We start from the raw sequence: 9,882 nt of genomic DNA on the forward strand, positions 1-9,882 counted from the left end.
CATATCGCGTCTTTTGCGCGCGCAAGTTCGTTATTTCAAATGTAGCCGCGCGGTATGCGCGCTCATAATGGAAGCGACGCGGTCGCGGTGCGACGCGCTCGTTTTTTCCAAGCGCGTCCGCGCCGCATCGAGATAAAAACATCTCAACTTTTCAGAATGCCACAAGCGCACCGCAGGTCACGTGACAAGAACCAAGCTTAGCAACGACAGACGCCTCCGAAGCGCAACCACCTCGAGCGCTTTGGTAAAAGGAGAACGCGGCGCGCCTAACGTTTTCGACGCGTTTTTATGCGCGATATGTGAGCGCCGCCTTACCGTTTCAATTGCAGGCAATTTTGTTGGAATGGCGCTTTTCCCGAGCTTCGATGACAACTTCACCTGATATTGCCCCAAATTTGTGAAGGATTCCGGCGTACAATGTTTAGCACAGCACAAACACCTAACGATAAGCCAGTGGGAAGGGTTGAAGGAACCGCGTCATTAAAAATGAATTTAATCCACTGGTCCCTGATAGCTAGGTCCGTTCTTGGTAGAGAAAACACATTTAAATGTTGATTCTGACAGAGCAACTCACGTGTGCACTAGTTTCTGCATCTTTCGCGACTGAATATGAGGGGGTGAGGGGGAGAGGGGAAGGGCGGGCTTCCTGCTGCGGTGTCCATATATGGTATATAAATATCCTGCCCCGTCTTGACGTCAAGACGGGGCAGAAATCAAAATCTCGTGTTTTAGTGCGCGTGCACGTGGGCTATTTTACAATCCCTGAGGTAAACAAACGCTTCACTTTTAAATATCGGCTTCCCGGCCAGTGTATAATCATTATGCAATCATAACATACATTGATTCTCGTGGAAAAGTGAAAATTGCAGGTTATGACTCCTTTAAAAAAAAATGTACTGGCTCTTCCAAGCTTTATAATGCAGTGAATTGCAGTTTCTGTTTTGAAATCCATAAAAGTGCATTTATCCATGATAAAAGTGCTCCACACGTCTCCGGGGGGTTAATACAGGCCTTTTGAGAAGAATGTAAAATACACGTCAGATGACTTTAGAGTAAATCATGGGCTAATTTAAATTTTGGGGTAAAATATCCCTTTAATTCAGTTTTAAAAACATTACAGTGGGATCTAGTGAGAAAGCATTTGAATTCAGTGCAGTTTTAACAACACAACACAGAATTATCTGTTATTAACCATATACTGTATATCAGATCAAACAGCACTGACTTGGAAGCCAGGAGAAACATTGTGCCATGAGCGAATAAGTTCATGAAGTTTTAACCCTTGTGCTGCATTATATATTTTACGACGTTGAGTGCATTAAGGGACAAAAATGTCCACTCTAAACACTGGCATAAAACTATTTTATATTATAATTTTTTTCCACTTTCACTGAGTTAAATCTTTTAACCAGCATCAGTCCTCATCATAACTACCAAATGATTATTTAATTTCAGGATTTTAACCCTCTAAATTCCAGTTTTGGTGAAGATACCATCAATTTGTATAAGAGGAAAAAACACAAAAATTTAATTATTATCCATGTACTAAATGCAAAGTGAAAACCTTGGCTTTGGATTATCGTCTTGAATATGTCAAAGATTAGCAGCAACATTATTTTTGGTGCATTGTTTTGTGCTACGTCAGATTTAAAGGGGCATTTCACCCGTGGGAACATTAATCTTTATTGAAAGTGGGTCATATATGTAGTCGAAATGTAACAAAAATTTCGAATTTGGTGCCTCCTGGACCGAGAAAACACAGAAAGTAACTTTAGTGCGCATTTGTATAAAAGACAACAACTCCCACTAATCCAGAACACCACCATATGCGTGCGCCCGCGCCGCTTTCTCCATCATATGCGGGGAGAAATGGTTCACAAAACAAATGTCCGTGTCCTCGTCTGATTCAGAGATTTCGTCCAGGAGAAATTGGCATCGATGAAATTCTTTGAGCAGACGGACTCTATCTCTGTGTCCGTAGGCGCACAGGCACCAGCAGTCCCCCCTAGCTCGAGCCGCGAGCTCCTCGTCCGCGACCCTAGCCTAAAGAAGCCGCAGCAGCCGCCTCCTGTTCAGCTGCTCTTCGCTATATTGCGGCTCATAAAAGTAGCCACGCACATCTGAGTCAAGCATCAGACTTTCAAAATCCTCTTCTTTCATATCATACTGAGTACCTTCCGCCATTGTCATAACTTTACATCTGTCTCAACAGCGCCTGTTAGCTTAGCTTCCAAACAAGATGGTGGATATTGCTTTTAGTTTCTGCAAGTGAAGTCCCACCCACTGATCTGTAATAGGTCTTTAGGGTGAGTGAGTCCCACCCCCTGGAATAATGAGGATGAGTGTTTGTAGTCTCAACCCCTATTCAGAGATATTTGACTTACTGCTTACAATGACGCAAAATGACGATTTTTACATCATTGTAAGCAGGAACTGCAAAACTGAAATCCTTATTTCTCCCATCACAGGGAAATATTAGGGAATAATGCATGACCATTCAAAAATATGACTGTTTCTAACTATACAAAGCTTAATGCAAATGGGTGAAGTGACCATTTAAAAAAAAAAAAAAGAATCACACGTAGCGTGTTAAGGAGAAATTTGTTCCAATTTAAACCCATTAAAATATCCATTTTTGAACCCACTGTCATAATATCATAAAATCATAATTTCTATTCAAATACTGTGTCATTACAAAGCCTTGGGGTAAAATATTTACTTTTTACTGTTTACCATTTTTCATATAATTGACATACTGCAAACATCTGCAGTATTGCAAACATTTTCCTGATTTCTACTAGATGACTATAACCTGTGCCTGTCTCCCTACACATCAAAATTTGCTCTAGAAAGAAAGCAAAACTACAAGATCACCATGAACATGAATTTTTATTTTTATAAATTCTCTAAACATATCAAAAACTTCAAAACAAAATGGGGTCATTGTTCAGCAGACCAGCAGGATGGTTGGAATGCGGCAGCAAAATGGGAGCATGCAGTGGACCGCAGAGTCTCATGGGCAAAGCTGTGGAAAGCAGACCCTCATCGAATACGGTTCCTGATTCAGGCTGTTTACGATGTACTACCGAGCCCATGCAACCTGTTCAGCTGGGGATTGGTGGAGTCACCAGCCTGCAACCTCTGCCTGAAGAGGGGTTCGAAGGCCCTGGGCGAAGGTCGCTACGGGTGGCGCCATGACCAAGTCCTGAAGGCAAAAAACTTTTACAGAAATTTTCCTTAAATGTTTTACAGAAAAACAGTTATAAAAATGTATTTTATTTAATTTATTTTAAAATATTAAAATATACAGCTATTTCCTGAATTACTACGATCAAACACCTTCCCTGTAAAAAAAATCCCATAAAAAAAAAAACGATCTATGACTGTCAGCAACGGCTGCCAAAACCATAAAATTTATGTATCCTAATTTAAATAAGTGCAAAACACTTTTACCGAAATCTTCATTAATCGTTTTTAACAAAAACACAGTTATTTCAGATTTATTTTCTGAATTTTTTTACTACAAAACATGCAGTTAACTACATGCATGATTTGCTGTGACTATACATCACTGCATCAGCAACTACACAGTTACTGTCAGTTAACAAAATAAAAAAAAGTAAAAGCTGAAATAGCCTATTAAAAATACACTTTAGTTCATCTTCAGTGTGTCTCAAAATAGCACAGTTGAGTACACTAAGATGATCTTAAGTTTATCTTAAGAAGTACTAAAGATAAGCTTTAGTATATTAAGTACAAAATGTGCGAAAATAGAGCACTTTAAGTACGGAAGTGTACTAAGTGCACTTAAATAAAATGTATTTTAGTGAACTTTTTTTTCACCTGGGCTTATCTATAGAAGCGTAAATCCATTCAGAATTCGCCTAGAAGCTAGCTCAGCTTAATTCTGAACGGACCGCCACAGCAGACCTCTTTGCGTGATCACGAAGGTAGGCTAATGGCTGAATCGGAATTTATAAGCAAAATCACGGGAACCAATAACCTAATACAGCCCAGTTGTGCTAAAATGAATATCATGAGACGCCATCCATCATCAGATGAATGATATGGAAAAGTTAAGTTAGAGCCGCTAAAGCCAGTGCTACTACCCATGCGAACATGAACACTAAGCTTTCCCCTCCAAAAATGTAGCCTAAAACTTATCTAAGTAGCCTAATATACAGTTTTTCGTTGTCATCCTGCCTCTCCAAATGCAAAACTGACATTAACAAAATGCAATAACAGCTGAAAAAGTACTTGGGTGTGTGTTTTATTTTATATTTACCGTTCAATTATGCAATTATTGCTGTCTGTCCCATAGAAGAACATGACAGCCAGCGTATGTTTTGGAACTATTGGGGCTTACGTCAACCACGTGACAGCCATAGCGGCGACATCAAAGAGTGTCGCAACTCTTTCTCTCTATGGCTCTGGGCAAGGCTACCTTTTTAGTGACAACTGACAACGCACACCATTTTATTATCTGCTTACCTTGATTGTCATTCAAACTTTAAAAACGTGCATCGGTGAGCTCAGACTCTGAACTCTCTCTGAAATTCTCACACGCAACTGACGTATCAGGTGCAAGGGTTTCAGCGAATCAACGATCAGAGAATACTGCAGTGAGAACGTTGTAGGCAGATGTTACAGCTGTGGGCTCCTCTCCTGTCATTAATACGCTGTGGTCTAGTCTAGCCATCAACAGAAAATTGAGAGGGGAGAAAAATGGATTTTGGCGTGACGTTTCTTGCGTGTGCATGAGAGCATGAGAATGATGCTGAAAGCGCGAGTGTCATGCCAGACGCGTGAGGGTTGACAACCCTGAATTACCCCCCCACATCTGAATTTCATGTGGCGCATTCACACGGGATAAGCGAAGCCTGTGATTTTACTCTAATTTACTGACTTATCTCCCCGATACGATGTCAAAAGGCTATTGCTTAGTAATGTCTTGTTGTTATATGTTTAGCTGTATGATATATCAAACACATAATAATGTTCTTTACCGCTGCCACGGCAATGCGTAAGGCAAATACAAAAGAGTTCACTGAGACGAAGAGATCCAAACAAATAAAGGTTTATTCCAGACGATGAAGGTTCACGCACACACCAGGTAACACAAACAATAACGGACACCAGACAGAACACAGGCAGGAACTTAAATACACAGTGATGATTAACAAATGACTAGCAGCTGTGATGAAAGTGATTAGTGTCCATGGTGACAGATCAGTGGTGGGAAACACAGACAGGGAAACACATGTGAGGAATGCAACAGTAGCCGCGTTTCCATTACCCTTCAAATTGCGCAAATTGAAATTGCGAATTGAAAATGCGCTCAATGGAAACACGTCAATTTCGCAAAAACTCGCTTTTATCGCAAAAAAGTTTTTGCGCTCGCATGAGGTGGTTTTTCAGGCAATTCGAAAAAGAAATATTTCGCAAAACTGCAATGGAAACAGTTTTTGCGCATTTACAGGTCACCTGACTTAGAAGGCGCGGTGTGTTTGGACAGAATACGAGACGGAGTTCTTTATTTAATTCATAAAAGACAAAATAATGACAGAAATACTGGATTCTAAACATCAAAGAAATGCCACAATCAAGACCTCGGAGCAGAAATGAGTGAGAAAAACCCAGAAACACTTCATATGTGCCGCTCACAGACACAGTATAAGGTCTTTCCTTGCCATTAATGCTTGGATAACACGCCTACGTTTCCTTCCATTAATAATAATAACGTCTAGTGCGGTACATGGCTGTGATTTATATATAAACTTACCAACGTCCGTTGCCATGATTTTTGGAATGACTTATCGCGAGAGGAAAAAATTACGTTTTAGTCGCATAACATCGGTTAATGGAAACGCCGTCATTTCGCAATAGTTTTTTATCGATATTTTGGGAAAAAAAATCGCAAAAGTTTTGCGCAAATCTTTAATGGAAACGCGGCTAGTGACAATCGCATGCAGCATTCGTTTTGTTTTTGCTACTATCACTCCAACGCAGCCTCCATTCTTCGTGAAAGAGTTATAAAAAGGCACACAGGAAACAAAATCACAGAGATGCCGATTTACACGGGACTAAAATTATCACAAGACATCGGTGTCCGGCGAAACATGGTAGGTCATTTGCGGGGGAATTTTTACATTACAAATTACAGACATTGTCGATTCACACAGGATAAAGATCAAAGACAACCTTCGCAAAAATGTTATTCTATTTCATAGTTTACCTGTCAAAATATAGGTGAAAATATGTCCGAAAAGAAACAAAGATTGCAGACCTACTGGTGAAGGACACGATGAGCCGGTCCCTCCTGCCGATATGAAGACCGGCTTCTACAACCCGTACTTCATTGTACCCAAGAAAGGCGGTGGGTTATGACCCATCTTGGACCTGCGTGTCCTGAACTGGTCCCTTCACAGACTGAATGCGTCAAATGCGGCCATCGATGCAGCCCCTGAATTGGGACACAGCTTTTGTTTCTCAGCAAGTCAAGTCAAGTCATCTTCATTTATATAGCGCTTTTAACAATGTAGATTGTCTCAAAGCAGCTTTACAGAGATAAGCGTAGAATTTAAGGTAACAGAGATTGTTTCGGCTTTACAGCAGAGTTAAGTTATTTCCATTTGTTATTAAATTAGGGGCCGCTAAGACGACACCATTCCCTCTACACAGACTTTAAACGCGAACCTGTGAGAAACGCTGATGGCGTTCACATGCGCATTTAGAATGGGTTCTATAGTTATGTGCGTTTGAATATACACAGGTTTGGAATTCCCTACAAGCCAAGCCTAAACAAAATACTTGTCTTTCCTTATTAATTTTGATAAGGAATTTTATTTTATTTGTTGCTTTGGGGTAGGACCGCGAGACGAATTTTCCCGACAGCGCCTTATCTGTAGAGTAGTAGTGGGATCCTCCATAGGGAGAGACTAGTTGGCACTTCAGCACTGCGTTGTCAACGGTCCAGGCGAAGGGCCTTCGTCAGATCTGGATACGGCCTGGATCCGGCAGGCTGCACGAAAAACCTCGGGATAAACACAGACACTAAAATTAGCGTAGATGCCATTCTTCTCATGATGTAACGAGTACATCAGGATTTTTGGGAAGTGTTCCCGGTTCCGGCTGACCTACTATATGCAGCCTAACATTAAATTATAGAAGTCTATAATGTATTATGTGAAAGCTAGGTCAAAGAGATGTGTCTTTAATCTGGCTTTGAACTGACAGAGTGTGTCTGCTTCCCGGACAATGGTAGGAAGACTGTTCCAGAGTTTTGGTGCTAAATAGGAAAAGGATCTACCGCCAGCAGTTGATTTTGATATTCTAGGTATTATCAACTGGCCGTAATTTTGAGATCGTAATAGACGTGACGGACTATAATGCGTTAAGAGCTCGCTCAAGTACTGCGGAGCTAAACCATTTAGTGCTTTGTAAGTAATCAGCAATATTTTAAAATTGATGCGATGTTTAATAGGGAGCCAATGCAGTTTTGACAGAACTGGGCTAATATGGTCATACTTCCTGGTTCTGGTAAGAACTCGAGCTGCTGCGTTTTGAACCAGCTGTAGTTTGTTTATTAAGCGTGCAGGGCAACCACCCAGTAGAGCATTACAATAATCTAGCCTTGAGGTCATGAACGCATGAACCAATTGTTCCGCATTTATCAATGAGAGCATATGGCGTAATTTAGATATATTTTTAAGATGGAAAAATGCAGTTTTACAGATACTAGACACGTGACTTTCAAATGAAAGATTGGTATCAAAGAGCACACCCAGGTTCCCAACCGACGACGAAGACTTAACAGAGCATCCATCGAGTGTTAGACAGTATTCTAGATTATTACGTGAGGAAGTTTTTTGTCCAATAATTAGAAACTCTGTTTTTTCAGAATTTAGAAGTAGGAAATTACAAGTCATCCAATTTTTTATATCCGCTATGCATTCCGTTAATTTTGTGAATTGATAAGTTTCGTTAGGTTTTGAAGAAATATAGAGCTGAGTATCATCGGCATAACAGTGAAAGCTAATGCCATGTTTCCTAATGATATCTCCTAAGGGTAGCATGTACAGAGTGAACAGCAGCGGTCCTAGTACTGAGCCTTGTGGTACGCCATACTGAACTTGTGATCGATGAGACATCTCTTCATTTACTGCTACAAACTGATAACGGTCAGATAAGTATGATTTAAACCATGCTAGTGCATTTCCCGTAATGCCAACATAATGTTCTAATCTATTTAAAAGAATGTTGTGGTCGATGGTGTCAAATGCAGCACTAAGATCGAGTAACACTAATAGAGAGATACGACCACGATCGGATGATAAGAGCAAATCATTTGTGACTCTAACGAGAGCTGTTTCGGTACTATGGTACGGTCTAAATCCTGACTGGAAATCCTCGCAGATATCATTTCTTTCAAGAAAGGAACACAGTTGTGAAGATACTGCCTTTTCTAATATCTTTGACAGAAAAGGTAGATTCGAGATCGGCCTGTAATTGACTAATTCTGAAGGATCAAATTGTGTTTTTTTAACAAGCGCTTTAATCATAGCCAGCTTAAAGTTTTTTGGTACGTATCCTAGAGACAAAGACGAATTAATGATATTCAGAAGAGGATCTATGACCTCTGGAAGTATTTCTTTCAGTAGCTTAGTCGGTATAGGGTCTAACATACATGTTGTAGATTTAGATGATTTAATGAGTTTAGTAAATTCTTCCTCTCCTATAGCAACGAATGAATCAAATTTTTCCTCAGGGAGACTACAATGCACTGCCTGATGTGATACTGTAGTAGACGGTTGCATAGTTATAATTTTGTCCCTGATATTATCAATCTTATAAGTGAAGAAGTTCATAAAGTCATTACTGCTGTGTTGCTTGGAAACTTCGGTGCTTGAAGCTTTATTTTTCGTTAGTTTAGCCAGCGTTTCAAATAAATACCTAGGATTATGTTTATTTTCTTCTAATAGGGTTGAAAAATAAGCAGATCTAGCAGCTTTTAAAGCCTCTCTGTAAGTAATTGAGCTCTCTTTCCATGAAATGCGAAATACCTCTAGTTTTGTTTTCTTCCAGTTGCGCTCCATTTTTCTGGCTGCTCTCTTAAGGGCCCGAGTGTGCTCGTTGTACCACGGCGTTGGACTATTTTCTTTAATCTTCTTTAAGCGCAACGGAGCAACTGTGTCTAAAGTGCTGGAAAAGAGAGAGTTAAACGTTTCTGTTGTAATATCTAGTTCTTCTAAGCTATCTGAGATGCTGAGATGATGAAACTGATCAGGAAGTTTATTAATAAAGCAATCTTTAGTAGCAGAAGTGATAGGTCTCACATATTTGTAACACGGAGTCGGCTTTGCAGCCTTGGCTAAATGCAAATTACACGAGACTAGGTAATGATCTGAGATGTCATCGCTCTGCTGCAGAATTTCAACGGCATCCACATCTATTCCGTGTGATAATATTAGATCTAGAGTATGATTACGACAATGAGTACCGTATTTTCCGGACTATAAGTCGCTCCGGAGTATAAGTCGCATCAGTCAAAAAATGCGTCATGAAGAGGAAAAAAACATATATAAGTCGCACTGGAGTATAAGTCGCATTTATTTAGAAATTTATTTCACAAAATCCAAGACCAAGAACAGACATTTCATCTGGAAAGGCAAGTTATTTAACTACACAGTAGCACACAGAACAACAGGTTGAGTAGGTGTCCGGTATGTTAACGCAACACATTAACAGTTATTCAGCTAAGTTACACAATAGCATAAAGAACATATACCTGGGAGGCGGAATAGGCTAAATTAACATAAGCCAGGGAGTCCAACAAGCAAGTTACCAGTAAACAAGTTCACCAAGCTCCCGCGATCTCATTCC

Source organism: Squalius cephalus (assembly GCF_949319135.1).
Source record: "Squalius cephalus genome assembly, chromosome: 1".
NCBI classification, from domain to species: domain Eukaryota; kingdom Metazoa; phylum Chordata; class Actinopteri; order Cypriniformes; family Leuciscidae; genus Squalius; species Squalius cephalus.